We start from the raw sequence: 19,477 nt of genomic DNA on the forward strand, positions 1-19,477 counted from the left end.
TCTTTGAGGAATAATTAAATGAAAAATGAGGCCATTAGGGTGGGCTCTGATCCAATAGGGCCAGTGTCCTTGTAAGAGGAGGAAGAGACACCAGGGATGTGTGTACAGAGAAAACCATGTGAAGACACAGCTAGAGGGTGGCTGTCTTGCAAGCCAAGAAGAGAGGCCTCAGGAGAAACCAACCCTGCAGACACTTTCATCTTGGCCTTCCAGCCCCCAGAACTATGAGAAATGAATTTTTGAAGCCACTCGGTCTGTGGTCTGTTGTTGTGGCAGCCTGAGCAAGTTACTACTATACTTTACCTTTCTTTTTCAGATCACTGACTCTAGGGGAAGCTGGCTGCCATGATATGTGAGCAGCCCCACGAACAGGCCCCTGTGGCCAGGAACTGAGGTCTCCTGACAACAGATTCATAGGTAAGCCTGGAAATCTTAGAGCCCCAGCCTATGGCATGAAGAAAACTCTGAGAGGTCTTGTGCCAGAACTACCTAGTAAAGCCACCCCTGTGGCTTAACACAGAAACCATGTGTTTGTTGTTTTAAGCCACTGAGTTTGGGGTAGTTTGTAACACAGCAACAGAAAATTAATGCTCCTCCTTGCCTGCCTCATTGCCCTTCCCTTCACCCCTCTGCCCAGAGGTGGCCCCAGTGCAATGGCATACTTCACATGGACCTGCCACCTCAGGCCCTGCTTGCCAGGAGAACAGACTAAGTCACTCCAGACTTTCATCTTCCATTCTGTGGTGGTCATAATCTGCCCTGACCCTTGACTTTGGCTGAACATGGCCTTTTTAACATTTGACTATTCTGGATTTGCACAAAATCTCTCAGTCATGTCATGATTCAAAACGCATCACTCAAACATCTACGCTAGGAAGAAACTGTCTTAAACCTGACAGATATGCTAGTCAGCAAAAACGGACAGGTGCGTTTCCTCATGGGGAGCCCAGGAGTTGGGTTACAGCTTTTAACTGAATATGTCTGATCGGTTCTGGCAGCCTCTGAGGCTCCAGCCTCCCCCAGACCATGAGGTATGTGGTTGGTGTCAATCCTAGAACCAATGGTCCCTTCCTTCCTCACTCTTTTTAATGAAAGGACCACTTACACATGACACTGAAGACTTAAATCCCCTGAATATGCAGTTCTCAATGCCTCTGTTTGCCTCTTCCACCTGTCAGTAGGTGTTTGTTGAGAGCTACTATTTGGGACGCCAGGTGGGACAGTGATAATGAGCAGGACTCAGGAGTCAGGCTGCCGTCATGGCCCTTACTCACCAGCTGTGTGACTTGGGCAAGGTGAGAAACCTCTGGCTTCCCCAGCTATGGTAAGATAATAGTACCTAGTCATAGAGTTGTTGACAGCATTAGCATTAATCATGCTTTTATGGTGCTCAAGATGGAGCCTGGCATATAATAAATGTTAGCAATTGTTAAGGGTGGGGAATTGCGGACAGAGCCAAATACAGTGTAACTCATACCCCCAAGAAGCTAATAAACATGGGGGCACTCATGAAATGGGTCCAGCTATTGCTAAGGCATGGAAGCAGTGCCTGGGTCTGGCTGGAGTGCAGTGCAGTGCAAGCTTGCTGAAAGAGTAAGTGAAGAAGGCCCAGGAGCCCAACCTCCATGGACTGAATAATGGTCCCCAGCAATGTCCACATTCTAATACTCAGAATCTTGTGGATGTTACCTTTCATGGTAAGAGGGACTTTGCAGATGTGATAAAGTTAAGGATTTTGAGATGGAGAGATTATTCTAGATTATTGGTGTGGGTCTAATGTAATCACAAGTATCCTTATAAGAGGGAGGCAGGAGGGTCAGTCAGAGGGGATGTGACAATGGAGGTAGACCAGAATGATGTGGCCATGAGCCAAGGAATGCAGGCCACCTCTAGAAGCTAGGAGAGGCCAGAAATGGAATCTCCCCTGTTGTCTCTAGAGGAACCAGCCCTGCCCTATAAGATACCAGGATGTTGGACTTCTGGCCTCTAGAACTGTCAAGAGTGATGTGTGTTGTTGGAAGCCACTAAGTTTGTGGCAGTTTGTTACAGCAGCAAGAGAACTAATACAGCAGCTTTGCACTGTCAGGGGTCTGAGTGATAAGTAGCTGCAGCAGATCCCTTCTCAAAAGGACTTCTCAGAGTAAGGGCCACTCCACCTCCCTGCAGGGCCCAGTCAGGTGCCAGCTCAGTAGGCTTAGGAAGGGAGATAGCCCAAGTTTCAGGAGTATGGGCATCTCTGCTCCCTTGCATCTCCAAGCAGAGGGCCTCCAGGACAGGGCATGTAGAGTCTCCCACCACAGACAGCCGACAGTGGCCTGGAGAACAGGGACTGGGACATGCTGATGCCCAGAGCACTGCTACCTGTTTCCAGAAATCAGGACAGATTGGGACGCCTTGTGGAGTGTGGCTAACTCCATGTGGGAGGCAGATGGCAACAGCGAAGAGACAGCAGTACAACATAGCTGAGGTGCCAAGAGTGGCTCCCACACAGACCCACAGACTCTTTCTACAGGACGGAAGCAAGGTCCTCACCCCACACAGTATGTACAGAGCAGGCCTTTATAGACTGGCAAAGGAGACCTCAGTTTCTAGAGCCAGGAAGGCCTAGCTTTTGACGCTGGCAGTTGTTCACTGCCCATTTGTCCTCAGGCTCATGCCATAACCTCTCCAAGCCTCAGTTTGCTCATCTGTAAAATGGGGATAGTAAAGGTAGTAATAAGAATAATAAGCGGGTAACACTTATTGAGCACTTACTACATGCTAGGTCTATTCTAAGCACATCCCAGGAACTATTTTATTGAGATTCCATAGAAGGGAAATCCTCAGGGTGAGTCCTAGTATATCCCTATTTTAAAGATAGTGAGGGACTTCATCAAGATAAGAAGGGGACTTCATCAAGAGAAGAAGCTTCTGCACAGCAAACTAGTCAACAAAACTAAAAGACAACCTACAGAATGGGAGAAGATATTTGCAAATGACGTATCAGATAAAGGGCTAGTTTCCAAGATCTATAAGGAACTTATTAAACTCAACAGCAAAGAAACAAACAATCCAATCATGAAATGGGCAAAAGACGTGAACAGAAATCTCACAGAGGAAGACACAGACATGGCCAACAAGCACATGAGAAAATGCTCCGCATCACTGGCCATCAGGGGAATACAAATCAAAACCACAATGAGATACCACCTCACACCAGTGAGAATGGGGAAAATTAACAAGACGGGAAACCACAAATGTTGGAGAGGATGTGGAGAAAGGCGAACCCTCTTATACTGTTGGTGGGAATGTGAACTGGTGCAGCCACTCTGGAAAACTGTGTGGAGGTTCCTCAAAGAGTTAAAACTAGATCTGCCCTATGACCCAGCAATTGCACTACTGGGGATTTACCCCAAAGATACAGATGCAGTGAAAAGCCAAAACACCTGCACCCCAATGTTTCTAGCAGCAATGTCCACAATAGCCAAACTGTGGAAGGAGCCTCGGTGTCCATCGAAAGAGGAATGGATAAAGAAGATGTGGTTTATGTATACAATGGAATATTCCTCAGCCATTAGAAATGACAAATACCCACCATTTGCTTCAACATGGATGGACCTGGAGGGTATTACACTGAGTGAAATAAGTCAATCAGAGAAGGACAAACATTATATGGTTTCATTCATTCGAGGAATATAAAAATTAGTGAAAGGGAATAAAGGGAAAGGAGAGAAAATGAGTGGGAAATATCAGAGAGGGAGACAGAACATGAGAGACTCCCAACTCTGGGAAATGAACAAGGGGTGGTGGAAAGGGAGGTGGATGGGGGGTTGGAATGACTGGGTGATGGACACTGAGGGGGGCACTTGATGGGATGAGCACTGGGTGTTATGCTATATGTTGGCAAATTGAACTCCAATAAAAAGAAATTAAAAAAATAAAGATAGTGAGACTTAACTCAGGGTGTTAAGTTGGGAGAATTCACTAAGTTAAAATTCGTAAAGCTCTTGCAGGCATGTGGTTGGGCATACAGTAAAGGATCTCTCTCCCTCCACTCCCCACTTCCCCACAGAGAGCTGGCTTCACTCAGATTCTTCTGTTCTTCTTGTGAGGAGTTTGCACCCCTCCAAAGGTTGCAATGCATGGACTATGAGTTAGTTGCCCGATATTTTAGAGCCTTGGTCTACTTCTCCATGTCTGGCTCAGTACTGGGCTCATAGTGGGAGTCAGAGCATCACATCTGGGCTGTACTTCTGGTGCAGTGTATGTGGCCCGTGAAGCTTTCTCAGATATGTCTGCTTTTTGTCCCTTGACTGACCCATGAAACCCAAGGGCTCTTCTGAATGACAAAGGCAGTGATCCATTTGTTTTTCCTTCTGAGCCCAGCAAATGGCTTTTCAGTGTGTCTGTCCCAGGTGGCCTGGATGTCCAGAAACGCATGGCTTGGACTGAGTCTCCTGTAGCTCGATTGAAGCTGGCTTCAGCTACTGTTCCAACTACAAGCACTGCATTCCCCAGGAGCTCAACACAGCCACCTCTCAGGAACGCATGCCTAGTTTTGACTCAACAGGAGCAGAGTCCTGCCTTGGAGGCAATGCTGGGCATACCATTGACTGGAGCAAACGTAATGGGCTGGTAAGCTGTCTGAGTGTCGCAGAGTGTTGGCTTCTTACAAGAGTCCTGGCATTTGCTAGTCTCTTCCGAATGGATCCCAGATGGAGCCCCACCAGTGCTGTCCTCCAGAATCATCAAGGCTGGCTTCGCCCTCTCAGATTGGGCTACTCTTCGAGCATCTGTCTCCCCAGGATTCTGGGCAAAATCCTTTTCAACCTGAGTTCCCACTGGTTGACAAACCATGTACTGTCATCCCTGATGAATAGGACTGTGAGAAAAGCTACCACCTCATTAAGGGCACAGGTTAACTGAGGGTGATTGATTTTCCATAGCTCTGAGAAAGCTTACAAATCCTTTGTATAAACACTAGTTTGACAGTGAAAACAGTTTTCCCTGTTTTCCCTTCTTCCATTGAGGGCAGCAGACAGAGTAAATATTGACAAATGAACAGGTTTACTTTTCTAAGAACCCTGAGGCAGGTAAATGGGGCAGGGGAGAAATGCTTTGGTTGAGTCATTATCAACAAAGGGAAAACCATTCTTTGGGGACCACCTTTGATGTGGTCTTTGGTGTGACTGGAGTTTTCTGAGGCTAAGGTTGTAAGTTGGAACTCTGTAAGGCAGGGGTGTTTCCACCCTGACCAGGCAGCAGGATCATCTGGGCCTTGACATCCCCACCACACCCCCAGGGATTCTGATGTGGGAGGCCTAGGGTGGAGCCCCGGCATCCATCTGTATGTTGACAAAGCTCCCCAGTGGCTTGATGCCAGCTGGGACTGTGAGCCTCTCTTAAGAGAAAAATGTTGTGCTAAGCATGACCCTTGATCCCCAGCCATCCCCCAAGTGTAGACAATGCAAAGATATTACCTTAAGCTAAAGCTTTCAAAATGTATATCTTTCACATTGCTGGGAAGAAAGCCCTCTCAGGTACAAAGACAGAGGCCCAAAGTGACTTCCACAGACCCTCAGAATAAAATCCAAATCCTGCCAGGCCCTCCTGCCCTTGAATGATCCCACCTTGCTTCACCCTCTCTCGTTAGGGCACTTTAGGCTAACTGCCCTGACAGCAGCTTTCTCCTCTGCCCAGCCACACACAAGATTCCTTCCACCCCAGTTCTCTCTATCTGCTCCCCACAAGGCCTTCTCCCCGAAGGGGCGCGCTGTTACTCTCTCTGCTCATACTCTGTTCCTTTCCTTATTTATCAGCATGCCTGGCTTTCTGTGTACTGTTTGTCTTCCCCATCGGACAGTAGGTTCATGACAGCAGGGACATGGTTTCCTTCCAGCACTGAGTGATCCCCAGAGCCCCACACTGTTCCCAGCTCCCAGTCCACAGTCCCTGCTCAACGTGGGTTAATTGGGTGACTGAATGAACCCATGCAGAGCTGCATGAACATGCCATCAGCTCTCGGGGGGAGCCCTGGGGACCACAGCTGACATTTCACTCTGTAAGCTGTTTTTCTAAGAAAGACCCATGGAGGGTCTGAAGACTGAGGCAGCATTCCTTCCTTCCTTAGTAAATGGCCCTTGAAGTCTCGTGGCATTTCTTTCTCCCATTCGAGCTGTCCTCTCCTACTTTCCTTTTTTTTTTTTAATAATAAATTTATATTTTATTGGTGTTCAATTTGCCAACATACAGAATAACACCCAGTGCTCATCCCGTCAAGTGCCCCCCTCAGTGCCCGCCACCCAGTCACCCCCACTCCCTGTCCTCCTCCCCTTCTACCATCCCTAGTTCGTTTCCCAGAGTTAGGAGTCTTCCATGTTCTGTCTCCATTTCTGCTATTTCCTGCCCATTTCTTCTCCCTTCCCCTCTATTCCCTTTCACTATTATTTATATTCCCCAAATGAATGAGACCATATAATGTTTGTCCTTCTCTGATTGACTTACTTCACTCAGCATAATACCCTCCAGTTCCATCCACGTCAAAGCAAATGGTGGGTATTTGTCGTTTCTAATGGCTGAGTAATATTCCATTGTATACATAAACCACATCTTCTTTATCCATTCATCTTTCGATGGGCACCGAGGCTCCTTCCACAGTTTGGCTATTGTGGACATGGCTGCTATAAACATCAGGGTGCAGGTGTCCCGGCGTTTCATTGCATCTGTATCTTTGGGGTAAATCCCCAGCAGTGCAATTGCTGGGTCGTAGGGCAGGTCTCTTTTTAACTCTTTGAGGAACCTCCACACAGTTTTCCAGAGTGGCTGCACCAGTTCACATTCCCACCAACAGTATAATAGGGTTCCCTTTTCTCCGCATCCTCTCCAACATTTGTGGTTTCCTGCCTTGTTAATTTTCCCCATTCTCACTGGTGTGTGGTGCTTTCTTATTGTGGTTTTGATTTGTATTTCCCTGATGGCAAGTGATGCGGAGCATTTTCTCATGTGCTTGTTGGCTATGTCTATGTCTTCTGTGAGATTTCTGTTCACGTCTTTTGCCCATTTCATGATTGGATTGTTTGTTTCTTTGCTGTTGAGTTTAATAAGTTCCTTATAGATCTTGGAAACTAGCCCTTTATCTGATACGTCATTTGCAAATATCTTCTCCCATTCTGTAGGTTGTCTTTTAGTTTTGTTGACTGTATCCTTTGCTGTGCAGAAGCTTCTTATCTTGATGAAGTGTGGCAGGATACAAAATCAATACCCAGAAGTCAGTGGCATTTCTATACACTAACAATGAGATTGAAGAAAGAGAAATTAAAGAGTAAATGCCATTTACAATTGCACCCAAAAGCATAAGATACCTAGGAATAAACCTAACCAAAGAGGTAAAGGATCTATACCCTAAAAACTATAGAACACTTCTGAAAGAAATTGAGGAAGACACAAAGAGATGGAAAAATATTCCATGCTCATGGATTGGCAGAATTAATATTGTGAAAATGTCAATGTTACCCAGGGCAATTTACACGTTCAATGCAATCCCTATCAAAATACCATGGACTTTCTTCAGAGAGTTAGAACAAATTATTTTAAGATTTGTGTGGAATCAGAAAAGACCCCGAATAGCCAGGGGAATTTTAAAAAAGAAAACCATAGCTGGCGGCATCACAATGCCAGATTTTAGGTTGTACTACAAAGCTGTGGTCATCAAGACAGTGGCACTGGCACAAAAACAGACACATAGATCAATGGAACAGAATAGAGAATCCAGAAGTGGACCCTAAACTTTATGGTCAACTAATATTCGATAAAGGAAGAAAGACTATCCACTGGAAGAAAGACAGTCTCTTCAATAAATGGTGCTGGGAAAATTGGACATCCACATGCAGAAGAATGAAACTAGACCACTCTCTTGCACCATACACAAAGATAAACTCAAAATGGATGAAAGATCTAAATGTGAGACAAGATTCCATCAAAATTCTAGAGAACACAGGCAACACCCTTTTTGAACTTGGCCACAGTAACTTCTTGCAAGATACATCCACGAAAGCAAAAGAAACAAAAGCAAAAATGAATTATTGGGACTTCATCAAGATAAGAAGCTTTTGCACAGCAAAGGGTACAGTCAACAAAACTAAAAGACAACCTCTCCTACTTTCCTTTAGGCTCCTCTCACCTCCCCTTGCTCATGCTTCGGCCCCATTTCCTTTTTTAGGGAAAATCACAGGCTGTGGAGAAAACCTCCCTCAAAGGTCTTTCCTTTTCTCCTTTATCTCTGCCTATTAATTCTCTGTGCTGTAGTCCCTCGGAAAGGAAGATGTCTTATGCTCAGGATAAGTCCTGGAAGAAGTTGGAACCAAAGGCAGGCTCCCATTTTCCTAGCCATCCCTTAGTAGCCTCAGCCTTCTGGTCTTCCCAGGGGACTAGGAGCCACTGTGGATGATGTGTCCTCCATATGCCCTTACCACTGAGTGTCACAGAAGAAAGATGAAATCAGATTTACCTTCAAGGTCATTTGAGTCAGATTTTGGCATCTCTTCTCAACCCAACACACACACAAACATACACTCACACACACACACACATGCATTTGCTCACATATATTCCCAATTGGACAAAAGACAATTTAAATTAACAATTTTTAAAAAAACAATAATAGAATCTAACAATTCTATTATTAGATTGAAAAACTGAAAATATAAACCAAGTAGCATTAACGCTTTAAGGAAATGGTTTTTCATTGCTTAATTAGGTTAGCGCAGCAGCGTGAGATGGTAGGAAAGATGGGAAGACTAGGAGTTTAGTATCAAACCTGATTCATGCCCTGCCTCTGTGCTAGGCTTTGCTAAATCACTTAACCTTTGATCTTTAGTGAGATACTCTCAAAACTTGGAATAATTCCTAATTTTCCAGGCTTAAGTGATATTCTCAAAGTGAATGTTTCTGGTACAGGATAAGAACAGGGTGTAATAGGTAACATCAGTGAGTGCTTGCTGTGTGCCAGGAATGTTTCTAAATGCTTTGCCTTTATTAACTCATTTAATCCTCACAACAGCCCAGTGGATGTTAGTCCCACTCGACGGAGGTGGAAACTGACCCACAGAGAGGTGGAGAGAACAAGTTGGCAGGTAGGGACTCAGGACTTGTATGCAGACCTGGGCCTTAGCCATAGTTCTGGAGTCACTCTGCCCAGGGAAGACTGCGCTTCATATACGTTCCCTTAGGTTCTTTCCATGTGCTGAAATGAGGGAAGAGGTGGAAATGGTATCACTTTAAATCTCACAGCATGGAACTGGTAGGTGAAAGCAGAAGGGACTGTCCCACGATTGCAAAAGTAAGTTGAGCCCATGATGTCTTTTAAAGCATTTTGCCACCAAAAAAAAAAAAAAAAAAAAAAGAGGTTGTTTAAATTATACAGGATGTCCTTGGATGCATGAGTTAACCATCTCCCTTCTGCCAAAGGCCAACAGAAATGCCCTCTTTTGGACTTTGGTTTGTGAGGGGAGCTCCTACCTGTGAAGGGACTTGTGTTCCTTATCCTTTCTTTAGATGTTAAGCTGCTGTTGGTCCCTAGTGCCCTCTGCACCTGTAGGCTGTATCTGAAAGATGCCTTTCTCATCACCAAATGGCTAGAAGTTCAGACTTACAAGAGTCAGCATTTCCAAACATTTATAGCTCTAGCTATTTCCATTTGTGCTCACTAGGTATTTGCTGCCAGTGCCTAGGTCCAGGGATGACATTTTGATTGGGTGAAACAGCTGGCCTCAGCTTAGTGTTTCCTGTCTTAGCCTAGTGTTTCCATTGCTCAGTTGCTAACTGTGGCAGTGTGGAGGGTTTGGGCATCCAGATGACATCTCAGAGGAAGAATGTCTGCTTCCCCTTCCTGCCCCCAGGCTCTGAAGTCACTGACACCTTTGACACCATGCCTCATCCTTTGTAACTCTAAATCATGATGACTCCAAAAGGTTGGGGTCTGATTATTTCATTCATTTCCCCATCCATCATCCATCCACCCACTATCCATCCATCATCCATCCATCCATCCATTCACCCACCCATCCATCATCTACCCATCCATCTATCCATTCATCTACCCACCCATCCATCCATCATCCACCCATCCATCCATCCATCCATCCGTCCATCCACCCATCCATCCACCCATCATCCATTCATTATCCACTCATTGTAAGAACTTATTGAGCACCTATTGTGAGCCAACCCAATTCTGGGGAGTCAGCCATGACTCAGACACTGAGCTCAGGTCTCTAAGGGATCAGCATGTCACATCTGCCATCTTTTAGATTGTACTTGCTAATGCATCATCCCCATACCTCTTAGACTTCACATAGTCCCCATCTGCACAAATTCCACCACATTCACATACAACTTGTATGATGATTTGCTTAACATTTTAAAACCTAATCTAAAGACATTTATTTAAATATAAATAATACAAATGAATTAATAAAAATAACATTTTGAAATAAATGTATTTTTAAATTTTTTTTAAAAAGATTTTATTTATTTATTCACAAGAGACACAGAGAAAGAGATAGAGGCAGAGACACAGGCAGAGGAAGACTCCATGCAAGGGAGCCCGATGTGGGACTCGATTCCGGGTCTCCAGGATCACGCCCTGGGCTGAAGGTGGCGCTAAACTGCTGAGCCACCAGGGCCGCCCAAATAAATATATTTTGAAAGGAAGCTCTGTGTCACTGGTAACATTATGCATTTGATCTTTGCATATTTTCATAAAGAATAGTGTAAGTACCTACAACGTACACCTGTGCACTACTTAAAACCACCCCAGGAACCACCAGTAGTCACTACACCACCCCAAGGAACTGAATTATTTCATGTTTCTCCTATAAAGTTACTCTGAAATAATTATAATACCCATTTGCAGATGCAAATTCTGAAGTGAGGTTCTCCTAAGGACAAACTGCTGGTAAGAGTTAGATCTGAGACTGAAACACATATCTCTTGGCTCCAAGTCTAGCAACCTAGGAGTTGAGGCCCACCCAAAGACTGTGAAATTCCTTGTACTGGTTGCTGCCAATTTTTAAAAATATTAAATAGAATGTAATAGAATATACACTACCTTAGAGCCTATCACCCTAAGTGAGGTTAAGTGTGGCTTTATGAAGCTCAATTGTGGTATGAAATGTGGATCTTACTGTGGGGGTTATAGTCAGGCATGTTTAAAAGCTGCCTCTCTGCTTTGCCGTGCCATTTGAAAACTGGGCTATGTTGTTGGTACTGCTGTGGGCAAAGACTGCTGCATTACAAAATCCCAGGGGCTACCACTCACATCATCATCAAAGTTGCCCCACTGCTTCCTTTTAAAATGAAAGTTTCGCTGGAGCACAGCCATGCCATTCATTTCTGTTTTGTCTATGGCTACTTTCCCATAAACATGCATGATGTCCTGTATTTTATCAAACTACCTTAGCTGTAACAGCAAAGCTGAATAGTTGTGACAGAGGTTAAATGGCTCACAAGGCCAAATTATTTATTATTTTGGCAGAAAATGTCACCCATCCCTGATCTGTGTGAATGGCACTGTCTGGAATTATGCAATGCCCAGATTGTGCAGCTGTGTGTGGCAGTACCGTGGCCAGCCAGTGGCCTCTTAGCAGCTGCATTTCTTCCAACTTCTTATTCTTTCATTGCATTTCAGTGTTTGCTTCTCTTCAGGGCTCTGAACCAAGGTTGTGTGAACAGAGAGGGCTGAGCTTTCCCTCGTAGGAGCTTTTCTACTAATCTCTCCCAGAACTGCCCTTTATCCCTGCTCCCGGCTGCCCCCATCACCACTGCTACTCTTCCCAAGCCTCTGGCCCCCTAGGATATATGAATGGAGGCCTTTGGACCCTTTCTGTAATAAACCCTGAGTGACACCCTTAAACAGAAGAGTGGGGTTTGGGAATAATGTGAAAAACTGTGAAATTCTCCCAGTGAGAGGGGCCCAACCCAGTTTTGGACAGTGAATCATGGCTTTGGCCAAGATGTTCATTACAATCTCTGCTGACCTCCTTGGAGGAGTGAAAGCTGTTGCTTGCAAAAATAGGCAGCTTCTCAGCCTCCTCTGCCTCCATGGCCATGCTTCACTCCCTGGTGGTCTTATTCTGTACCCCACCCGCATGCATCTTCTTCCTGAGCCACTACTTACCTCAATTATTAGAGACATGAGTCTAATCTGAAGCTTACCTATATACAAGAACCAGAATGATGGCAGTGATAACTCAGCCCCATTTTTATCTCCCTGTTATTTCTCTTATTGTACATTTTTGAGTTCAGATCATGTCTGGAGTGATATGTTTAAGCCTGGGGCCTCATGTCAAGATGAACATCAGCCACTAGAATGGTCCTAAAGGAAGCCAGACCCTGAACACTGGTTCTTCAGGCATGTTTAAGTGAATTGGGGCTTATAAGACATGTCTTAAATGTATGAATCTTTATCATCATAAATATGTCCTGCATTTTATACTTGAGATCCAAAGGATATAAAGAAAGGCCACCCAAAGTCATCATATAAGAAGTAGTAGCTACATGATCCACCGAAAACTCTGACATGATGCCAGTCTCTCCATATCACCATGGGATGAAATTAATCAACTTTCTTTGTTTTCCTTTTCTGACTTTATCAACATTATCCTTGACATCATTGTCACCCTCAATATGGTGTGGTCTTCACAGCTAACATTTATGGAGTGCTCCCTGTAGACCAGCTACTGGGCTAAGCACTTTACACATCTTACCTTATTTAAATATGGCAACCCTATGGGGTAGATATTATCATTATTTCAAAGAGGTGGAAACTGAGGCATTGGAAAGTCGAGTCACATAGTAATATCAGACTAGTCCTTGACCACAAATCTGTTTGACTTCTATGCTTTGTTTATTTTTTTGTCTACTGCTGTTCTTTCTTGTGCCTAGAATGTGTCTGACATATAGTAGGCATTCGATAAATATTTGTGGAGTAAATGAACATATGGAACCAAAGTTGGTGCTCTTGACCATTTTGCGGGTGGGTCTCAAACTTGGTTCATCATTAGAATTGCTTCCAGAGCTTTTCTCAATGCAAATGCTACAGGCCCCTGTGGAGATTCTGAGATGAGACCCAGGAATCTGATTTATAATACATTTCCCACCAGATACTGATGAAGCCAGCTCAGCCCCAGGCTGCAGACAAAATTTGGCATCTACCGCTGCCACGCTATAGTGCCTCATGACAAATTTGCAATTTTTTAAGACTTCTGCAGAACAAATAAAACCACAATTTATGTTTCACAATTCATGTGGCTGATCTCATGTCCTTCTGACAGGCCTTTCACATTTCAGAATGTTACAAATTGCTTTCTTTTCTGGGATATCAGGACATAACATTGGTTCTTGCAAGACAACTACTCGTTCTCATTGTAGCCCCCAAAAGTCATAGCTATTTCTTATTCTCAACCCAATGATTTTCCACTACAGAAATCAGTCTCCCTTACTCATTCTAGAGGAGAAAAGATCAGAGTTAATTCAAGTGTTTTTAAATATGAGTGACTCTTAAGGAAGGGGAAACCCTAGGGTAAACTTAAGACTGAGACAGTCTTAAGTTTTGTTTTGCCAAGAGAGTTCCAATTTACCTCTATTGTCCTGATATAATTATTAACAGTGCTTCTATTTAGTCTCAAACATAAATCTGGGTTTGGACAATAAATAATATGGTCATTCTACCCAAGACCAGAAAGAAAAGAGCTATAAGAAGATAAGTTTCAGTTTATTACAAGGAAAAAATCTCATGAGACATGAAAAATAAAACCCCCAAATCCCCCAAAATATGCAATCAGGCTGCCAATTTAGGGAGTGAGTTTCCTGTTACTGGAGGTGTTAAAACAGAAAGCTCATGGCCATTTGTTGAGGATGATGGACAGGAGGTCAAGCATCACTGGATGACCTTGAAGGCCCCTTCTGACTAAACGTCGGAGGACAGCAGAATCTGTGGTGCCTGAGCTGTTAAAGGAGTACGTCACGCCCACATCCACATGGAAAGAAGCTGGGAAAAGCAGAGCCTATCCCTCTTGGGTAGAAGGCCATCCCATGGTCAGCAATACAAGATGTTTTCCCAGTACTGTAGAATTGGAGAAGGCTCAAGGTACTTAGGATTTGGCTCTTAACATCACACCAAAGCTCCAATGGCCTCTGCTGAACAGGCTGGGCAAATCCTCAGGATGTGAGTACACTAGATGGGGCTCCTTTTCTGGGAGCCAGAGCCACATCTGCTCCCATCCATCTTTGTGGAAAGTGTGGAAAGTTTAGGCCACCACTCTGCTTCCCACCCCTTCCACCCCAGGTCACTTGCCAAATGTCCATTTGACTGACCTTTGGTGGAGTTTGACCCCTGCTCACACTGAGTATCTCAGAGCTATGCAAAGTGTTAGGGAGTTCCCCGACATTCTTCAGGGGCGTTATCACTTTCAGCCCTGTCCTACTTCCTATTCCCTTACATAGTCAGAAACTAAGGCACTGGCCTATGTGAATTTCCCCAAGATCACACAGAGCATTGACTGTGGGGCCAGATATCCAAGATATCTGGGAGCAATGAGGTATGCGGGGAGGTTAACCTAAGTGCCACACATCTTTCCAGGTGGATCCAGTGGGACAGAAGCAAACTACAAGTCCCCAAGCTGGAGCACTTCATCTCCTCCTTCTCCTTTTGAAAGTCAGTTTATCTGAGATTGTGTGGAAAATGAAGAGCCCACTGGTAGCAGGAAGAAGCAAGAGTCTTCTGGAGTCAGGCATCCCACGAGGTTGATATTCAGTTACCATGCATTTCCATTATTTTTCCATGGCAGAACATATGGCGGACTTGGGGATGTGCATGCCTGAGGCCACAGCTCTCTCCTGTCCCATAACTATGTTGCTGGCAGGGCTGTTGCCACAGTAGTTGGCTATGCCCCAGATCTCATATGAGGCGCATCTGTCACACAAATCTTTATCACAGTCTTCATTGCAAGGAGCGCACTGTCATGTGCTCTTAGAGTAATCTTGTCCAAAGTTCCTGGTTTGGTTGACAAGATCCTGCTCAATACAACTTATGTCATGGCATAAGATAAGATGGCTGATTTCTGCCAAGAAACCTGGTGGTGAGCACCACAGGAACAGTCTGCGACATCAGAATAATGTATAGGTTTCTGCCATGTTTGAAACGCGGGAGCTAAATGCAAGTGCTCCCCACAGCCATCTTGGCCCCACAACTGCCCCTCAGCAGTGGTCACTTCCAGCCCCCAATGTAGGAATTGAGCCCCCACTTCCAGTGATGGACGGTTTTGGGTCTGGCTTCCTGGGCCCTCCGTCCTCAGGTTGGGACACTTGCAGAATTGAAGCTTCTGGTCCTCATGGCCGCATCAAGTTGGGAAAGAATGTGAAAAGCATCAGAGTGCAGGTTCCGCTTTCAGATGGCAGGTGAAATCGTCTGATCTCGTCTACTAATCATGTATGCCAATGTTCTTACTCCTCAAAGTGGAATTTGAATGGTGGAACAGGTTCTCTGTTCCACCACATTGGAATTTTAGCATGGAACAAGCTCGTTAGTCATGAAGCCTAACATGCCTCTTAGAGTGGGGAAGTCTTTTACTATGTCCTTAGTAGGTGATAGAATTGTTATTTTCTTACACAGTAGATGACACTTTGTATTTTCAATATTTTATTGCTTTCTGCTTATTAAAGTATTATGCACTCGTTGTAGAAAATTGGAAGCTACAAAACATTATAAAGAAGCAAAACCCCAAACAACTGCATATAACCCTACAATTCAGAGTCAACCACAACTAATAACTTCACAAATAACCTTTGCCTTTTCAATATTTTTTTCTTCGTGCAAGTTGTGTCCTTAATGACTAAAAACTACCCTTAATCTATATGTCACCTTTCTTCTAAACAATGCAAAGAATTTAGATTCTTTAACTCCATTTACTTCTTCTCAACCTATATGTTACTGTTCTTTATTTTAATTATCTCTAAAAATATATTTTAAATCTCATGAGATGTTATTATTTTTCCTTTGTATTCACTTAGTCATGAATGTAAATATTCACTTAGATTTTACTCACATTTTTATTACTTTTGTGGCTCTTCAATTTCCTGCATCTGTAACTTTCCTTATGGGATCATCATTCCCCTGTCTGAATAATACATTTTAGAGTATTTTTAGTAGTGCAAGTTTGTTGGTTCAAACTCTCAGTTTAGGTGTGAAATGGCTTTATGGATGATCTTGCAATGTTGAGAATTCTTGGCTGACCATTATTTTCTTTCAGTTCCAGTTGAGCTTATCCAGTTCCTTTGAGGTTATCATCACCCACTGTGCTCTGGTTTTCATCGTTGCTATCAAGGAGTTGGCTGCTCGTCTAACTGTTGATTCTTTGGAGGTAATCTTTTTTTTTTCCAATTGTATTTCTGACCTCTTATTATGATGTGTCTAGATTTCTTTTTTTGACTCATACATTGAATTTGTTTGAGCTTCTTGAATCTGTATATTGATATTTCATCATTTTGGAAAGTTCTCAGCCGCAAGTTCTCCAAATATCGCATCTGTCTTGTTCCATTCCTTTTCCCCTGGTGGGGCTTCAATTAAACAAAATGCATTGGCCTTCTTAACTGTGTTTTTTCTCACATATTCTCTTATCTATATTTTTCATCTTTTTTTCTTCATGATTGGTTCTGTTTCGCAAAACTTACCGCTGTTCCTCTCCTGTCTGCCCTACCTGCTTTTCTTATAGTTTATATAGCTTCCAAGAGGCAAGTGTCAGGCCAGTCCCTCTTGTGCTCTTTGCCTACTTGTTTGGTGAGAGTTTTGGTCTATTGTTGGATTTAAAAACTGGTTCTCATTTAGAGACAGGGAAGGAGAAGAGCAAGTGACTAGGTATCTCTTAAAAGCATGTAACAGAGGACACCTGAGTGGCTCAGGTCATGATCCTAGGGTCCTGGGATCAAGTCCTGCATTGGGCTCCCTGCAGGGAGACTGCTTCTCCCTCTGCCTGTGTCTCTGTCTCTCTACCTCTCTCTTTCATGAATAAATAAATAAAACTTTAAAAAAAAAAACATGCAACAGGAGGAGGAATCTCAGCTTATTTTCTAGTTGGAATGACTTTAGATCATAGGTAGATTTTAGCTTACATGCCAACCAGTTAACTCAGTTGTGGCAACTGAAAGAAACATCACTGACAAAGATTCAGAGGCTATATCTGGACTCAGTGGGAAGGAATGCTCTAATAGATTAATGACGCCTGCCAGGGACTTGCATGAGAGATGTAATGGCACTCACACCATATATTTGCCATCTGTGACTCAGACCTTACATCTCTTAGCCAGCAATACAAATATTTGGGATGGAAACCTGGTCTTCATGTATACTTTCAGGTAGACGTGGCATTTGTGATGGTACTAATTTGTTGTTCATGTTCAAAATGTTATCCACACCGATGTCTCCATTTCATTAGCTCTTATTCATACCTTTATCCACCACATCTTGGCTCTTTCTCTCAGAATTTTCCTGACACCTTTTACCTACAGCCTCTGGTGCACTTAGATGTTGCTCAATCCAATGGTTGTGTTTCAGTTGTCATTTGATTTGACCTCCTACCAATATTCATGATATTCCTTCTGCCCTTGAGTGAGTCATTTAACCTTTCTAAACCTTATTCATGAATCTGTAAAATGGGGTAAAAATAATCTGTCTCCTAGGAGCACTGTGAGGCATTAAGTAAAATCAGACCTATAAAATGTTTAGCAGAGTACTTGGCATATAAGTTCTCAATAGCTGTTGGCTATTGTTATTAACATACATATCTTCCTACTTTCATACATAAATTCCTACTCCTTTTTTGAAACACTCTTGATCTTTGGGGGCAAAAAACTTGACCCATAGTGGTTACAATAATAAAGGGATTTAACAGTGCTTTGAACTGAGAAGCTATAGGTGGTAGGATCGGATTTCAATAATATTTGCAGCCTGGGCATTAAACCTCATTGCCTGTCATTTCTTCTCTACCTTCTGTGGGGTCTTCTCCATTCCAAAGCTACACTCTCATGAACAACAAGCTCCTAGAGGCCATGGCCATCCAGCAGAGAGAGGGCTGGCTTCCACAGAAGTTCTCTTAAAAGAGCAGTTGGACTTCTCTCCCAGAAGCCCACAGTATACTCCTTCCTGAATCACACCCACTTAAATTAGATTACATGCCCTGAGCCAGATTCTCCTCATAGAGCCATGGGATGTGGTGGTTGGATTCAGCTAATCAGGGTCCACTCTTGGGCTGGGAGTGCAGCTAGTGGGTGTGAGTGAGATGAATATCCAAATACAAATTTGTTTTTAATGTTATCAGGAGGAAGGGAAATTGGATCTTTGATGGCCCAAAGCAGTAACTATTATGGTTTACAGATGGCGACACCCTCAGTTTCCTCTCAAATCCTCATGTACATTTTCCTAGTCACACTGACTTTTCTGTGTATAAACACTCCTTTAACCATATTTCTCTTCCCTTTAGTGAGTTCCTTGAAGGTAATTTCCATGCTTTACTCATCTTTAGGGATCCCTCCCCTAACACAGACATTGGCATTCGGCAAATGAGCATCAAGTACATCAATAAACACATAAGTGAATGAGGAATGTTTCCTTCTTGCTTCATGGAAAAATCTATTCCCATAGCGGCGGGAACGGAATCCCAGCTAGAGACTAGAAGTCAATCTGTCTCTATAAATTCCAATCCCAATGCCCAGGATTTCCACCCAAACAGATGCTTTTTGCATTGTGAAACACCCAGGCATGTGGGCTGCCTGAATTCACGTGTTTGCTCCATCCTTCATCACTCCATTTCCTGGGAAGAAGCAAGAGTCTGTGGGGGCCCTTGCTAGCTGCACATGTTTTCCGTTTCATGTTTCAGCCAATAAATGAGAGGGCTCTCTCACGGGCCACTTAACATGTATTACAGACGTTTCCTTGGACAAATGGTCTCTTCCCCTTCCTCTGGGAATCCAAAGCCTGAGTGATCTGCAGACCTGATGGGGATGAGGAGCTGGGCTTAGAACACCCAGTGGCTGAAGCTACAGCATCTTTTCTTTAACGATGTGACTTAAAGGTGAGCAGTCTGACCTCACATACATCACATTCCCATATACAGCACAGGTGGGTCTGCCTTGGGACGGATAAGGTTGCACATCTGCAGGAGCTGACATCTGGATGACCACACCCATGGACTGATGCTGGTATCAGCTGGGACTGGGGCACTGGGACCTTTCTTTTCTTCCTTCTCTTTCATTTTACTTTAAAGATTTTAGCTCTTTCTGAAAATGAACAGGGTCAATATGAGCAGCAATGGGAGGGAGAATTGTCTCTGAGTGCTGTTTCATCCTCCAGACTAATCGTTACCAGCCAAAGTAATATGAAATTAAAACTGAGGTTTGGCTGTCCGCTGCAATGAGCAGAAATTTAAGACTATAATACATAAAACAC

The 19,477-nt window shown here is 43.8% G+C and overlaps 1 long non-coding RNA gene across 1 annotated transcript; it reads left to right on the plus strand.

Moving 5' to 3' along the window:
* Window positions 1-346: 346 nt before the first annotated feature.
* LOC129512011 (uncharacterized) lies at window positions 347-19,084 on the plus strand. Its single transcript, XR_008664956.1, has 3 exons — window positions 347-417; window positions 16,287-16,397; window positions 18,957-19,084. It is a non-coding gene; the product is annotated as an uncharacterized LOC129512011 (long non-coding RNA).
* Window positions 19,085-19,477: the final 393 nt, after the last annotated feature.

This window comes from Nyctereutes procyonoides, unplaced genomic scaffold (assembly GCF_905146905.1).
Source record: "Nyctereutes procyonoides isolate TBG_1078 unplaced genomic scaffold, NYPRO_anot_genome, whole genome shotgun sequence".
Classification (NCBI taxonomy): Eukaryota; Metazoa; Chordata; class Mammalia; order Carnivora; family Canidae; genus Nyctereutes; species Nyctereutes procyonoides.